Below are 17045 nucleotides of genomic sequence, written 5' to 3' on the forward strand. Positions count from 1 at the left end.
CAGACACTCCAGAAGGAATGCAGCCTTGCCGCTGACACCTTAACTTTAGGCCATTACCTTCAGCACTGTAAAATCATAAATTTATGGTGAGTTGATATATCAGCACTAGGAAACTAATATAGCCAAGGACCCAGAATAGCCCAAGTAATCTTGAAAAGCAGCAAAAAATTTGAAAGACTCATATTTCCAGATTTCCAACTTTCTACATAGTTAATATAATTTTATCAATGTGGTGCTGACTTAAAGATAGACATAAAGGTCAATGGAATAAAATTGAGTATTCAGAAATAAACCATTATATTTATAGCTAACTGATTCTTGACAAGGGGGGCAAGACAATTCAACAGGGAAATAATAGTGCTGAGAAAATTGTATACACACATGCAAAAGGATGAAGTTAGATTCTGACCTTATATCATATACAAAAAGTAAGGCAAAGTGGATTGAAACCTAAGTGTAAGAGCTAAAAGTATAAGAGTCTTAAAAGAAAAGATAAGTAAAAATCTTCACAACCTTGGATTAGACCAGGGCTTCTTAAAGTAACACCAAATTATAAGCAACAAAAAATGAAATGTTCTATGCATACAATAAACCAGCAAGAAAGTGAAAAGACAACTCATAGAATGGGAGGAAATGTTTACAAATCATATACCCCATAAAGGACTTGTATTCAGAATATGCATACAACTCTTAGAGCTAAGTCATGACAAATGAGAAAGGGATTTGAGGAGAGAGTTCTCCAAAGAAGATACACAAATGTGCAAAAAGCACATGGAAAGATGTTCAATATTGTTAGCCAGGAGGGAAAAGCAAACCAAAATTATAATGGGCCACCGTTTACCATTCACTAGGGTGGCAGCGTGGAGACAATCCCTCATGTATTTCTGGTGGGAATAGCACAGCTACTTTGGAAAACAGTTTTGCATTTCCTCCCCAAAGTTAAACTTAGAGTGACCAAATATCCCAGCGATTTCACTCCTAGGTATATACCCAAGAGAATGGAAGACATATGTCTACCGGAAACTTGCACACAAATGTCTGTAGCACCTTTATCCATAATAGCCTAAAACCAGAAACTGCCCAAACGTCCATCAACTGAATGGATAAACCAGTGGCATGCCCATGTTTTATCAACCATAATAAGGAATGAACAACGTGCTTCACCAGGAATGGAACTTGAAGACATTTTGAAGTGAATAAAACCAGACACAGAATGTATTGTGTGACTCTGCTTAAACAGGATGTTCAGAAACAGCAAATCCATAGAAACGGAAAGTAGACGAGTCACTCCCGGGGGCTGGGGAGAGGAGTTAATAGGACCTTACTCATAGGAGGTACAGAATTTGGTGTTTTTCAGTGATAAAACTGTTCTGGAATTTCTGGAGATTATTACATCATTTTATGAATATACTAATCACTGAATTGTAAATCTTAAATGGTGAACTTTATGGTATATGAATTATAGTTCAATAAAAAACTATAATAAATGGAAAACAACAGGTTTATTCCAATAATACAAGATTATTTTAACCTCATAAAATCAATGTAATTTATAGTATTAACTGTTTGGAAGAGATAATCTTATCTCAAAGGAAGCACAAAATTGTATTTTTTTAAATGTACAAATGAGGAATAGAACAGAATTTCTTTATCCTGATTAGAGATAGTCATAACACCTAAAACAAATGTCATAACTAATAAGGAGGTATTGAAAGCTTTCCTTCCAAGATCAAAACAAGACAAGATTTCCCAGCCAGTTCAATAAAAGAAAAATTAAAAAGTGCCTAAGTATTGGCAAAAAAAAGAAATATACTAGTCATTATTTGCAAATTGCATTGTATGCACAGAAAAAATTAAATGTTAGAATTGATAAGTACATGTAGCTAGCAAGATCACTGGTTGAGATATCTGCATATAAACATCTAAGGAAACATTTCATTAAACTAGCAATAACCAATTAGAAAATAAAATTCTATATATATGATCAATGTTTTGTTAACTTCAAAAAATTGATTAGAATTTTTTTATATGTTCTGGAAAGTTTGAATAATTTTTCAAATTATTTAAATAATGTTAAATGTACCTCTCCAATAATAACAACAACAACAAAATACTCAAGTTACTTGGGATTGTGGATGTCCGCAGAGGTATTAGGACTATCTCATTATTGAAGACTATTTTTAGATATAAATCATAGACTACTAAGAATGTCTTGATTCCCTAAGTATTCTTTTTTTATTTAGCAAAAATTGACAAATTTCTTATCTCTTACCTTTTTTTTTTTAAAGATTTATTTATTTATTTATTTATTTGACACAGAGAGAGAGAGATCACAAGTAGGCAGAGAGGCAGGGGGAAGCAGGCTCCCTGCTGAGCAGAGAGCCCGATGTGGGGCTCCATCCCAGGACCCTGAGATCATGACCCAGCCGAAGGCAGTGGCTTAACCCACTGAGCCACCCAAGTGCCCCTTATCTCTTACTTTTTAAAACGTAACACAAGCTTAGTTAAAAATTTGTAATTAATGCAGACTAGTAAAAGGTAGAAAATGAAGATAATCTACCAGTCTCATTTTAACAATACCCACTTATGACATTTGGGTATATAGCCTTAGGTACAGGTATGGATGTGCACACATGTGGCTATGTATATACATATGGATATATATATATATATATATATATATATCCCTGATATATTTCTCCTCTGATATATATATATATATATATATATCCTGTTTCTCCCCTGATACATATATCAGGGGAGAAATACATAGGCAAATAGAAACAGAGACTGATATCAAATACAGTAGGCATTATATTTTATAAACTCTTTTGCCTTTGAAGTTAGATAACTTACAGAACTTAATAGACATAGTAACCAGAAACCCTAGAGTTATTTCCATATTTTCACATTTCTGAGATGACACATTTGACCAGTAAACATTCATTATGATCAACTATACAATGTTGCTTGGAGTCCTTTTCTCCAGCTGCCATGTTAGGTTGCAATAATGATTGGCAAGTGTTTGCATACTACTTGGGAATTTAATAATCGTTATGTCAGATTTCTTCTGTTCTTAGGACATATGACTGGAAATTAAGATTTTGTTTTCCTGCAACTGGATGGGGCACATGTACCAGCATTAAAGCATTACAATTAGTAGATCCCCAGCCTGAATTCTTAAGCAATCCTTATAAATACTACCCTTTTTCTTAATACTGTCTTCTGTTCTCATTCAGTAACAACAGAGAACACTCAGGAATTTAAGCCACACTGCTTCCTCATTTAAATAGATAACTTGCCCCTCAAAAACTGACCTTCAAGTTTAATGTTAGAAATGGAGCTAATAGTTACAAATACTTTAAGTAAAAGACTATGGGATTTTTGCAATGTTTTAACAGGATGTTTAAATAGAAAGATTTGGTTCTTGCGATCTTCCCCAATGGTGATTACAAATAGTCTCCTCTTTCTTTACTATCTTTGAATGGCATATTTCATTTCACACATCCTTTTCTTGTTGCCAGAACCCTAATATTGCTAAGGGAGTAAGCTTACCTAGTGAAGTGTTTGTAAATGTCAACTAGCCAACAGATATTTGGAAGCCTATGAATGTTCAGCTTTCTAACATTTGATTAAAGTCATCTGGAATTAATGTTCTCCTCTTTCTCCTCTTCTTACTTCAAAAAAAAAAAATTGTACAGAAGTTGATACAAAATGTATTAAGTAAAGCTGGTATTTAACCCTCTTGCATTGATGTAAGAATTACATGCACATAAAAGGGGGGGCATTTTTACAGTACTCTGTGCACTTGCTGTCAAGTTACTCTTTGATATATCTGCAATTTTCCAGTGAAACACATCTTATTTATCTTGGATTAGAAGCAAGCTCATGCATGTCTAGCAGGATTCATTTTTCACTAAAGAAGCACTATCCTGAAACAAATCACATGTTCCTCAAACCAAGTCTGCTTGTTTTCATTTTATTTTCTCAGCCTGATTAGTCAACATTTGTGAAAATGAGTAATTTGAAAGATGATACTGAAAACTGTATAGCATTGGCCCACCCCTCTCTCGGAAGAGGGGCTAATTTTCCTCTGAGGCCCCAGGACTGTGACATAGGGAAATGGAGAACAGGGAAGGGGACATATTAACTCTGGAAACCTCTACTCTGGAAATCATAGGATAAGCTGCTGGTCCATGGAATAAGAAAGCCAATAGATGGGACTCCTGGGTGGCTCAGTGGGTTAAGCCTCTGCCTTCAGCTTGGGTCATGATCTCAGGGTCCCGGGATCGAGTCCCCAGTCGGGCTCTCTGCACAGCAGGGAGTCTGCTTCCCCCCACCCTGCCACCTGCCTCCATTTCTGCCTACTTGTGATCTCTCTGTCAAATAAATAAATAAAATCTTGAAAAAAAAAAAAAGGAGGAGGAAAAAAAGAAAGAAAGCCAATAGATACCCTGGGTGACCACCACTTTATAGGGTGCTTTGCTCTTCTCTGGGATCCATTTATCTTTTCTATTTTCTTTTGTTTCTCTTTCCAGGTTTGTTCTATCAAAACTGAATGTAAAAAATCTGGGTAATTCATCAACATCCTCTCACATTCAGTCATACACACCCCCCCAATCCCACCATCTAACATTCATTTAGCAGGTATTTACGAAACCCCTTCTTTTTTTTTTTTTTTTTTTTATTTTTTTTTTAAAGATTTTATTTATTTATTTGACAGAGAGAAATCACAAGTAGATGGAGAGGCAGGCAGAGAGAGAGAGAGAGGGAAGCAGGCCCCCTGCTGAGCAGAGAGCCCGATGCGGGACTCGATCCCAGGACCCTGAGATCATGACCTGAGCCGAAGGCAGCGGCCTAACCCACTGAGCCACCCAGGCGCCCCACGAAACCCCTTCTTGATACAAATCACTTCAGAGGGCCAACTGGACATAGAGCAATTAGCATAGCCCAGGACTACATTAGCATATGGCAGCCCTTAGCCTCTAACATTACAGAGTAACTTCTGTTTTCACGTCCTTGAGTACTCTATCCTTCCCAGGTCCAAAACTTTCCAGGTTTTCTACCATCTTTCCCCCTTAAGCTTCTGCCTCCATTTTTCAATTTCTATCTGTTCTATAAAAATTCCCCTTCAAAAGAAAAACTAATCTTCCACTAAAAGTGGAATATTTTTTTAATTTTATTGGCTAATTACTTAAAGTTCAAACTCTTTAGCCCATACTTAAAATCCTGTATTTTCAAACTCTTACATATTCAGTTACTGATATTCAAAATGATCATACAGCTACAGGCTTGCAGATTATTCACTACAATTGACAGGATGAATATGTAAAATTCCAAGCATCTTAAAAAATAACTAGCAATTAATAAAATGTATACTTTTAATAAATATTTCTGAATATCCATATATCAATAACCAAACTTGTTAGCTGGAAACATAGAAGAGATCAAAGATCTGGTCAACTGACCCAATGTATAATTTTGAAAATGTAAATTTAATTTGTTCCAGATAAATGACCTCTCAAAAAATAACCCATTAATAAAGGACGTTGTCAGGAAAGTAAAAGTTATTAGGGGACTTTAGGAGCCAAAACATATGTTTGATTTAAACCTAGGAGATACAGAATGATAAGAAGAAATCAGGTTGGAGCTAAATATCCATGAATATTAAGGTTATTCTCTATTGGTTTGGAGTGCTCATTTACACACCAATATGCAGCTTTAGGAATTTAGGGACTCATTAACTTTGCGAAACATGGAATTTAGCTTTTTTTTTCCCCTTAAAAAGCTTTTTCCTTCTTTTAAGAAAAAAAAAACTAATTATGTCTTTACTATTTTTATATCCAAGTACAGTCTTCTTATTACTCACTAAGGACAAATCTTTACCAATCACCCTTGCAGTCAAGGAAATAATTTCATTTAAACATCCCCCGAAAGCAATTATTTATGGGTTCCACAGAAACTGGGGTAAACTTTTTGTGGTCCCATTTATGTTGTGGATATTAGAGATCACTTATAAAATAATACAACTCATAGCTATTTGGTTACTACTTTAACAGAAAAATCAAGCAAAAGTAAGGCAATGATCCCAATCACATAACAGAAATACCTTGTTGTAATGTAACTGTAATTTTCAGTTGCTCTCAAAAGTGTTATTTTGATACTTAACAACATCACTGATTCGAGAGGTTCTACTTTCTCTGCATCATCAAAATTTTATGAACCAAAATTATCAACACAATTGGTTTTATTGAGAATTGCTTTGGTTGCTGTTCTCGTAAGATGTTCTCTGAACAGACTGTTTTAAATCTATGATAAATACTGTAATATATTGGAAGAAGTTCTTCTTGAGGCATTTTCTACTTGACACTGTGTGTCCTATCTTTCAGCAATGTACAGCAAGTTATTTTGCTGTAATTTCTGTAGCACAGTGGTCTCTGGGGTTTCCTTTAAAATCTCCAAGCTTCTCACATTTCACATTTCTCTAGAGCTGCGTTTCTCAACCTTTCTGGCAGTCCTGATGTCCAGCTGCATCTCAGACCAATTACATCAAAAACTCTAGGGGTGGAACCCTGACATCAGTAATTTTTAAAACTCCCGGGTGGTTCCAATGTGCAGTCATGGTTGAAAAAGACGATTTAGAGTGAGAAATGACCTCGGGCTATCCCACAACCTTTCTATTAATAGTCCAACATATTACAAGTGGCAAAATGGCATTGGTGAACGTTTATGGTGATATAATAGAGCCATTGGTTTTATTCCAATTCTGCTGAGGTATTTTTGTAAAACCTCTGTGTCTATGTTCCTGTAACTTGGAGTTTGAGCCATCAAATTCTGATAAGGAATCTGCTAAATTTAGACCAGAGCTGGAGCAAAATGGCAGCTCTTAGTAATATTCAGCCATTTAATTATTTCCCCCCAAAATCAATTTTGAACTAAAGTACCACTCTTAAATAATTAAAATTTTAGTAACTTTGAGGTAAGTAATAAGCTGCCAATGCCATTTATTTAGATCAATTTATTAATGCACAGAATTCCCAAGAACATCATTCCCATCAGTAGCTTCTTTATATGAATTTTTATATATTAAACTTTGTATGTTAAACTTATGGTATCTAAAACTCCTTCATGAAATATCATTAATGCTTTTAACTTTTTAGTCAGGAAAAACCTTTTTAATTGTTCATTCTAATGATTCAAAAGAAAATCATATTTTTGTTTTGAACGCACCTTAAAGTTCAGCTACAAGCTCTTTTAACTTATTTATTTTAAATTTGCTGCAGAGTTGATTTTTCAAACCTCTCGGTTCATTTTCAATAATCTCTCTCTCAGACCCAAACATGGTAGGAATAATAAGATACCTTTCATTCATCAATAATAAGGAAGGTTTTTTTTTTTTTATAAGGTTTCACTCTATGTTTTATCCTTCCCACAGCCCTTTCAATAGGCAACAAGTTTATTTGATTTGGACAACCATTTGGTCATTTTCTTTAATGGGACCTAACACACTGTGACATTTGAAATTAAAAAAAAAACACGAAACTTTCACTTGGAAATTTAAGTGACTATGGAATGCAATTTATAAGAATGTTATTATTAATGATGTAAACCCAACTGTTTTGGGGATTGCAGTGAATCTCATGACACTGAACAAGTACTATGACATTTACCCATTAATCAACTTAAGAAATTGATTTGAAGGGCACCTGGGTGGCTCAGTGGGTTAAGCCTCTGCTTTCAGCTCAGGTCATGATCTCAGGGTTCTGGGATCGGGTCCCACATCAGGCTCTCTGCTCAGCAGGGAGCCTGCTTCCCCCCCCCTCTCTGCCTGCCTCTCTGCCTACTTGTGATCGATCTCTCTGTGTCAAATAAATAAATAAAATCTTTAAAAAAAAAAGAAGAAATTGATTTGAAGAAAGAGCCTTTGGTCCCAGGTTGCTGGGAATTATAATGCAAATCTGGCATCTCCCACTTTGCCTGCCAATTCATGAAGTGGTAGCATGGAGGGCAAATCTCACCTCTGATAGGCAGTCTTTCTGAATCTGCTTGCCCAAATCAAAGTGATCCACTCTCTGGCTGTTTCTCCTTCCTGTAAATACTTACATAATAGAGGTTCTACCACTTAATGACACATTTTCTCGACTTCCTCCCCATATCTCTCCGTGATAATTTGACCTGATTCATAACTGTATCTCTAGCAACTAGGGGCTCTCACCTGGTGTTCAATAAATGTTTGCTAAATGAAGGGTGAGGAATGTGTATTACATAGATTTAGCATTTGTTAAAATCCACCAAATTGCCTGTTTAAGATCTGTGCATTTCACTGCATGTAAATTGTATTTCAACTATAAAGAATAAAAGAAATCTTTTCATTCTCCTTGGAACACGATTTCAGAGTCAGAAGGCAAACCATTATGGAACTGGAGAGTTCCTCCTTCATCACAAATAGGTTAATATGCATCTTGATAATCCACATTGTTTTCTGGACTCGAAAGTTTACTATTTTACAAAATCAACTCACCCACAAATTTGGATATTCAAATAATGTGCAAATACACACGTTAAATTCAAGAAAGATGTCTTAAATACTAACAGCTTCTTTGAAATAAATTGAAGTTTTTTATAGTAATCATTTTGTAGGATTACGCATATTTGGTTATTACTACACTAAAACATGACAACATCCTCTAATAGACAAACTTTACTGAAAAGAAACCCTGTCATATGCTTCTACAAATGTCTGAAAAATTTTAGAGTTATATATAAGTAACTGAATATAAAAATTGGATATGGACTAAACCAATGCAAATGAGCAGAGACATTATTTAGTCAGCTAGACCCACTAACAGGTCCTAAAAGTATATTATGTACAAATGAACACCTACTACTATATTATCAGTTATTTAGTCAACAGTTATTAATTCATAACAAAAATGCTCTACAGAATGACCAGAATATAAACCCCTATCAATAAACAAAAAAAAAAAAAAAAAAAAAAAAAGCAATTCTTCCTTTCCTAATCATTTTAGCCTTCTTTCTTTGACTTCATCGCTTGATCTTTAGGAGATAAGAAAGCATGTAAAGTGAAAAAAAATTAAAATATAAAAACAGAAGCATGGCTTCACCAACATCAAAACTTGAAAACATGTTAAGACATAATGATAAATTCTTGCTGTTCCTAGCAACATAGAATACATACTAGCAATAAAAAAAGACCATGGAGTCTAGCATATTGTTTGTTTGTTTAAGAGGAACTTTTCTCCTTAATGAAATATTACGCAACATGTCATATAAGCAAATTAAAAGAAGTAAATGACTAAAAGTCGCTTTTCACTTTTAGTAATAAATCCTGAGGATAGCTATAGAAAACTGAGACCAGAAAAAAATGTAGACCTTACTGACACAGCAAAACTGTCCCATTCTCCAAGAAGGTATGACTGTCCTTTGGTCACAGAATTAGTTTACAGGGGAGCATACTGAATGGTTTTGCTTAAGTCGTATGCTTTTATCTAATTATAAAGAAAAATACAATTTCTAGATTATATTAAAACTATAGGAGTGATTATTAGCTTTAAAAATTTAATTTTGTGAATTGATTTTATTCCTTTAAATACAAATAGTCCTATTTTGCATTGCAGTTTGAATTTTTTTCCAACAAGTGCATAAAATTGTTGCATATGCAAATGTGCTGTACCTTTTAGTATTGCTTATGTACTTTGCAAATGAAGTGTCTAAAGCAAATTCTATAACTCAATTTCTAGTTTTGTTGTAAACCAAACACTACTTAATAGCTTAGCACACCTGATTTGACTTGGCATTTTCAAAACTGATTTATTGCACACTCTGAAAAGCCTGTTAGTTCTAATCTTGCAAATGCAATAGGTTCCTCTTGCCATGATAATTATTATGCAGCTGATAGGTATGTTATGTCTTCCCCCAGTTTATATAATTGTGATTTATCAGTCATTTCCAGGAGAAATCACATCTCCAAAGCAATAGGTTCCGCCATGTCCTATGGACTAAAGTGCTATGCATTATCTGAAAAGTAGCCTGCTTACAAAGAAGGACCAATAAGAACTTAGCCTGTTCCAAGCCCTGGAGTAATTCCTGGGGAGAAACTGAGATATCCTTTATGCTTTGCAGTAGGTCTGGTCAATGTCTTAGAATTCAAACACAATTAACCTAGAGTTTGCAGTTTGCTTCTACTGCTTTCAAATCACTGCAAGCAATAGGCTATACAGGTTTGACTTCTAAATATTTTTAAAATATGCCAAATAATTAAGTAGGGTTGGTGACAAGTTAAGGTATACTAAATTAATGATATAGCACAATTTTTCTTCTTTCTTCAATAATTTCCATTCTCAAATTGTAACTCATTCTTTTAAAATTGGCAATGGCAACCATATAAGCATTGTTTGTAATTATGTATGGATTTTTTAAATCCAAAGTTCAGTGACTTCTGTTCCTTCGTGATAAAATTGTATCATTCTGACATCCTCAGTGGTTCCTTCATGACCATGTGAGAAAGTTATCCTTAGATAGAAGTCTCTTTTTCTGTATTATGAAGTAACAAAAAGAACTTTGAGAATTCTTTGTTATTGATGAGAAACCAAATTAAGATACAGTTAGAGAGGCTCTGAAAAACACATCAAGATATTTTTTTTTCTCTGAGTTTTCTCTCAAGTGACAAAAAGTAAACCAATGGAAAATCAAGTTAAAGAAAACCACAGTTCTTTATACTCCATGGTTAGGATGGCTAAAATTATTTTAATATTTACTTTAAATTTTAAAGATAGAATGACTTAGGTTTAACACAAAGGGCAACTACTATCACTACAACAACTACATTTCAATCAATAATTCATGTATTTATAAGTCCATAAATATCTATCAGTTCTTTCTTATTTTACTATTCGATTTTACTTTCTTATTTTACTATTCGATTTTTAATAAAGGGCAGTATATGATAGAATTGGAGAATATAAAATTGGAGAATTGAGACCTGAAAAATCATTCAAAAATTATTTTTTATGGGACCGCCTGGGTGGCTCAGTGGGTTAAGCCTCTGCCTTCAGCTCAGGTCATGGTCTCAGGGTCCTGCTCCGCATCGGGCTTTCTGCTCAGCAGGGACCCTGCTTCCCTTCCTCTCTCTCTCTCTCTCTCTGCCTGCCTCTCTGCCTACTTGTGATCTCTGTCTGTCAAATAAATAAATAAAATCTTTAAAAAAATTATTTTTTGTGGATTGATCCATCAATCTATTAATCTATCAATCTATCAACCTATTCATTATCTACCTACAGCAAATATATTTATAATATTAAAATGATGAAATTCCCCCAAAAATGAAATCTAAGATAAATGTGAGAAATTCCTATGTGTAAAAGTGGGCACTATATTTAAATAAATCTTTATATCCTTAGGCAAAAGAGGGTAATGTATTTTATATATACTTTAGTAGTAAACAAATTTATAGTTAAGAAGACATTCATCCAAATATTATTTGTAACAATGAAAATATGAAAAAATCTTAACAATCTGTCATGGCTGCATAAATGGATGTATACCTTTTTAAATGAAAACTACAGTTGTTATAAAAGATATTATATACAGACATGGGAAAATCTCAACCATATACTATTGTGTGAATAAAGTTTCAAGCAAAACCACATATGTGTATGTCCTTCTATATAAAATAATATTAGAGCATAGGCATTCAGAGAGATATGTCTATGCATATGCCTTTAACTTAAAAACAATAGTTTGTCTTTGGGGACCTTGATTTGTACTGATGTTTCTTTTTAGCCAAAGTGGTAAAAGCACTGATGATCTTTCTGCAATGACTTTGAATCTCCCTGTTTACCCTCCTAATGTACCTCATTATTGAGACTATTTTTTGTGTTCTTTCATCTGAGGCATTTTAAGACGATATAAATGCAAACATATTCTGAGAAGTTAGAGCCAAATAATAAGTAATCCTTGCATGATTACCCTTTACTTCTGAATAGTGAAAGAGTAGAATACAGTTTAGTAAAAAACACATGCACCAAAGGTCAAGTGTTCTTACATAATATATAAGGTTTTATGAGAAGGGAATAAAAAAAATTCATTTGTTCATGAACAAAAATGAAGAAGGGCTAGGTAATTAGAAAACATGATAGAGAACAAGACATTGCAAAGTCCCAGAGTCCAGAGTTTGCTAACTGGGATAACAGAAGCCCTGAACATTTGTTTCCATCCCTGAAGTGAAGAAAGAAAAAGAATCTAAAAACTCAACCTAGAATAAACTATGGACTTTTGGTGATAATGACATTTCAAAGTAAGCTCATTGATTGTAACATGTGTGCTATTTGGTGCTAGATGCTGATAGTGGAGAAGAGGGTATATGGAAACTCTCTGTATTTTCCACTCAATTTTTTTTTTTTCTGTGAACCTAAAACAGCTCTAAATAATGAAGTTTAAAAATTAAAACAAAAACAAAGAAACAAACAAAAACTAAAAGTCCTCTGCTAACTGCTGAAACCAATGTATTAAATGTCTTCTGGCCATCCCAAAGGACCCTAACCAAGATTTTCTTGTCACATGGAGGGATTGGTTCAAGAAGGGTGTAATGGAAACCATGAACTTCTTGACACCCAGACATGAAATCCCTTGGCATCATTTCTACTCCAATGGATTTGAAAAAGCCAGTCACAGAGCCAGCCCAGGTTCAGAGAAAGAAGCAATGAACTTCCCACCTCAGTGGGAAGTATGAGAAAGAACTGGTGGTCAACTTTAAATCAATCATGGGACAAGATCTCAATAAGGCACTTGGAAAAAGCATCATTTTATATTAGGTAATTGAGGTTAATCAAATTAGGAACTGTTTTATTAGATTGGATCTAGCATTATACCTCTTCATTTGTGTTGGAAAGGGTATGAACTCAAGAACATTGTCATCATTTTAGAACAATAAAGTAACTAAATGGCCATATTTTATGTCTTAAAAACTACGTAAATCATGGTAATGGAATAAAGAAACAAGCAAATGAAAATTAGCAACTCAAAATTCATGCATCATTCTAATTTAATTTGCATGGCATGGGACCACTAGCTTTTTTAAAAAATATTAAACATATTGTTATACATCGAGGCGCCTGGGTGGCTCAGTCGGTTAAGCATCTAACTCTTGATTTCAGCTCAGGTCATGATCTCAGGGTTGTGGGATGGAGAGACCTGCATCTGGGCTCTGTGCTCAGCAGGGAGCCTGCCTCGGATTCTCTTCCTCTCCCTCTGCCTCTCCACCCACCTATACACACTCTCTCTCTAAAATAAATAAATATTTAAAAATATTATTATATAGTTATATTAAAATATATTGCAGGAAACTTACAGATAAAGGATTGCAGAACAAATAATAAAGAGAGAAAGCAGAACACTACTGTAGTAAAGAGAATAATGCTTTCCCTCTCTCCACAGATTTCCATATTCGAATCCCCAAAACCCCAAGAGTATGTTACCTTACATGGCAAAAAGGGACTTTGCAGATGTGATTAAGAATTTTGAAGTGAGAACATGAACCTGGTTTATCTGCATGGGCCCAATGTAACCCTCCCCAAAACCCCGGCCATGGATCTTTATAAGTTGGGGGAGGAAAAAGGTAGGAGCCTAAGGGTCAGAGGAGTCGTGATGATGGAAGCAGAGTTGGCATTGTTGTGGTCAGGAACCAAGGAAAGTAGGCAGCTTCTAGAAGCTGGAAAAGGCTGCAACAGACAGCCTTGGTCCAGAGAGTCTGTAGTCCCTTGAGACAACAGAAGGAACACAACCTGGAATGGTAATCCCAAAAGACTTATTTCAGATTTCTGGCCTCCAGAATGGTCATACTACGTGAAGCTACTAGATTTGCCCTAATTTGGTGCAGCAGCAGTAGAAAGCTTGTAAAACTATCAAAAAATGTAAAACAGAAGTTATAATTGTTTCCCTTAAATGACAACTAACAACCAATAAGTCATTTAGAAAAATTTAAGAACTAATATTGATGGTACAGTGCTTAACTACGTTGGTGTTATCTGATGAAGTCATCTAGGATTTAGGAACTGATTTTTAAGTAATAAAGTTGGTTGAAGGCATGTAAAATATGCTTTAGAAAAGATGTGTCCAAAATACATAATTCCCTTCTGGAGCATTTTATTAAATCAACTTTCACATTTTGGAAACACACATACTCAATGGTAAATTAAATATAACCTGTGTCCAAGTATACCTATGTATAAATAAATACATTTAAATAAATCAAACCTGAATAAAATAAAATATGTATTCTAACCTATGCATTAAGACAAGGAAGAAATTTCCTTGTTTGTGAGTTTGTGAGTTCAGCGTTCTCTCCCATCTGATAGTTGGCAACTTCTAATTTGTGGGGGGTGTGTGTGTGTGCGCGCGCACGCGCATGCCTGTTAACACACTCTCTCTGTTCTCCTAAATAACTGGTATGCAGAAGAGAATTTAGGGAAGGAATGGGAAGGAAGAAAAGCATTTCTTTGTAGATCTATGGAATTAACTTACCATTAAAAAAAAAATGTGAGTGCTCACTTCCGCAGCACATATACTAAAATTGGAACGACACAGAGGTTAGCATGAACCCTGCACAAGAAATTTGACATGCAAATATGTGAGGCATTCCACAGTTTAGAAAAAAAAAGAAAGTAAAACGTGAATTGAACATGTCATAATTTTACCATCTTCATTTATGGGAAACCTAAATACATTTCATTTCATTACAATGAAATGGAGAAAGAACAAATATGCATAGCCAAGAAATGTGAGACCTAATCAGTTTCTATCATAAACTAACTGGCCATCACTGGGTCTATTTCTACACATGATAAAACAGAATGCCTCGTATGCCCAATGTCATCAGCCTGCCACTGTTCTGTTTCCCGTCTTAATTAGAATGGGAGCTCCAATATTAACGCATTTTCAATTTATGCTAATGAACAAGGTCACTTTCCTCCGGAAAGCCTGTTTAATTCTCTACAGTTTACAGAAGCAAATCAAACTTGTTAACTCATCTTTAGAAATTCCTTCCTGTCTTACCTTGTATTTCCAATTTTCCAAATATTTCTGTGAAGAGCAAAAAGGCACAGCCAGGAACCATGTTCATAGTATCCTCTACACCTCTTGGCCTGGCCCACCTCATCCACTTCGGCCCAAGCCTCTTTGGTAAAGGGTTCAGAGGATACAGGTATAAAATCTGGATGTTCCCCAGATCCCATAAACCTTAACTGCTGTTGGGGCATGTCTGAGGATGTAGATTAATTAGGGGGTTATGCCGCCTGGGCTCTGTTTGTAGATGTGTACCAGCCATGACTTCAGGGTTCAATGTATGAACCCTGGCGAGTCTTGCTTTCCTGATCTGTAAAGGTAGGAGAGTGTTGGCAGCATTTATCCCATGTGGACCCTGTGTAGACAGAGGAACACAGTGTTTGTAGGGTACTTGACACAGTCTTCAGACACGAGGGCACTTACATATCAGCAGGTCCCACAGTTATTTGAAAAAGAATGGTTTGTAAAAAGGGAGCTATAATCCCCAAGGAGATGTAAGAGGGTCTTTGTTCTTCTAACAGAAAAGAGGTATATTAGCAGGCCAAGTAAAAACTCTAGGAAAATACAGCTTACTTATGCCAAGTTACTTTAGCATAGGCCATAAAGAGTTTCTCTTTGGTTTTAGATGTACTTGCAGAACCACAAGAACTAGAGGTGAGAAGGATAAATTCTTTCTAGCCTTCCCAAGTTGGATGTACCTGTGTGCTACCTGAGCTCTCTCTGAGCCAGTTGTAACACCTACTGGTTGTCTCATTAACTAATGAGTTGATAGAATCTTTGACACACATTCATCTACAGGAAAAAAAAAAAGAGAGAGAGAGAGAGAGAGAGAGAGTGGGAACGGAAACAGAGACGCCTATTCTACCACAGCTCCAGGGTAGGACTTAAGCCTGCGTTAGGGAAGTCTGGCCATCCCAGTGATTTGTAGGAGAGACCAAGTGAGTGATAAAGGGAAGAGGGCATGATGCTCCTGTGGGTTGTGTCACAGAAGAAAGGAGATGTCCCCTGATTCTGCAAAGGGAGATGTAACCTGGGGGGAACTGTTCTTCATTTATGGCCATGGTGTCAGCACCTACTTGATGAAGCACAGCCTGGTGTCTTGCTCTGCTCCCTTGCCTCCCTTCTCAATACTCAGTCAGTCTCCGCCAGACCTGAGCCTTCTGGATGCCCAATTGTGAGCAAATGTTTTCTGGTTTTTTTTTTTTTTTTGAAGATTTTATTTATTTATTTGACAGACAGAGATCACAAGTAGGCAGAGAGGCAGGCAGAGAGAGAGGAGGAAGCAGGCTCCCCGCTGAGCAGAGAGTCTGATGCAGGGCTTGATCCCAGGACCCTGAGATCATGACCTGGGCCAAAGGCAGAGGCTTAATCCACTGAGCCACCCAGGTGCCCCTGTGAGCAGATGTTCTAACACACAAATAGAGTATTTATGAGTATACACGGGTAAGCTGAAAGCAAACAAACATTCACATTTTAGCAAAACACAATGCCTCCCTCCATCTCCTACGAGGGAGTGAGGACTTTATCACAAATGTGGACCATGACCCGGCGAGATCCCAATGATCTCCTATGGCCATCGGCTGCGCGTCCCCTTTCCAGCCACAGCGAGGTGCTTGCCATCATCAAGCTGGATGTGCTCCTGCCTCAGAACCTTTGCAATTCCTTCTGCTTGAGATGCTGGTCTCTTAGACAGTGTATGGCTAACTTCTTCAAATACCGCTATCTCAGGAAGGCTTCTCCTGAGCACCCCGTATAAAACTGGGACCTCTAGCTTCCTTGAGCCTCCATATTTTTTAGCCTGAAATACAGGCCATTTTTATATGCAATAGATAAGCTGCCTTTCTCTCTCCAAAGGCTGAGGCATGTGTTTTCTGTTGATTAAACCGAGAACACAGCATGGCACATTGTAGGTATACATAACGTCTTTGTGAAATGAGTATATGTTGAATGAGTTAGCGTTCGGG

General features: G+C 35.9%; 1 protein-coding gene and 1 non-coding gene across 3 annotated transcripts in view; one reads left to right on the forward strand and one right to left on the reverse strand.

The window, feature by feature from the left end:
• GPC5 (glypican 5) overlaps positions 1-17045 on the reverse strand; it is a 1424459-nt gene that overhangs the window by 810184 nt on the left and 597230 nt on the right. The gene's annotated exons all lie outside the window — the stretch shown is intronic.
• On the forward strand, positions 14561-14667 carry LOC123389482. The gene has a single exon (XR_006604073.1). It is a non-coding gene; the product is annotated as a U6 spliceosomal RNA (small nuclear RNA).

The sequence above is a fragment of the Mustela putorius genome, unplaced genomic scaffold (genome assembly GCF_011764305.1).
Source record: "Mustela putorius furo isolate JIRA1106 unplaced genomic scaffold, ASM1176430v1.1 tig00003974_pilon_pilon_pilon, whole genome shotgun sequence".
In the NCBI taxonomy this organism is placed as follows: domain Eukaryota; kingdom Metazoa; phylum Chordata; class Mammalia; order Carnivora; family Mustelidae; genus Mustela; species Mustela putorius.